The following is an 847-nucleotide window of genomic DNA, read 5'->3' as shown; positions in this document are numbered from 1 at the left end:
CGAAATCTTAGAAAAATCACAAGTTGTAAGATAAAGCGGTATTATGGAATATAATCAGCGTCAATAACCTCTATCTGTGCACTGTTGGACATAGCCCTTCCACTATACATTCCTCGACGGCTTTCTGCCCTGCTCACTGAGACACTATAGAATATAATAACAGTCATAAAAAGCAAATGTCTCACATGGCTGTTTACATAGAGCGGGGAACTTTATACTTTAGTATTGTATTAGGAAAACCTATGTACCTATATATGCATACCCATCTGTGTTAAGTGCTAGTTATCATTGTTGGGGTGATACAGATTGCTTCGAACGAAGACGATACTGGTAAATGCATTTTGAATTTATTTCTATAAGTTATTGTCATTATTGCGACACAAATTAGCTGCGCATTGTGACCGCAGCATGAACAAGGTCCGCCGCAATCCGTGTCGCGTCGACCAACTTTAATTCGTTCATTTAATATTCATTGCGATTGCGTTTGCAAAACTACAGGTAAAAATATGCGATGCTTATTTTGTATTTTCAACAAAGCACAAAACAAGTTTTTAATAAAAATGAGAATACTTAACCTTTGTTATGATTAAATGTAAAAAATATATTCAATCACATAGATAGATAACTCATCATAGATAACTCAAAAACTGGACAAAGGCAATTTAAGGAACTTTTACTACTAATGTCTCCCCCCACCCCTTTTGTCATCGGCTATTAATGATGTTGTGTTAGGTAACCAACTAGATATCTAAAAGTGACTTAACTTTACCAGTGGTAGAGCCTGCTTTGACATTTTCTAAAGATCGGTTCTGCTCGCCCGGTGCAATACCACGACCACACAGAAGTC

Source organism: Papilio polytes, unplaced genomic scaffold (genome assembly GCF_000836215.1).
Source record: "Papilio polytes unplaced genomic scaffold, Ppol_1.0 DF822067.1, whole genome shotgun sequence".
In the NCBI taxonomy this organism is placed as follows: domain Eukaryota; kingdom Metazoa; phylum Arthropoda; class Insecta; order Lepidoptera; family Papilionidae; genus Papilio; species Papilio polytes.
The sequence above is the reverse complement of the archived record's forward strand: the minus strand, read 5'-3'. Positions refer to the sequence as shown.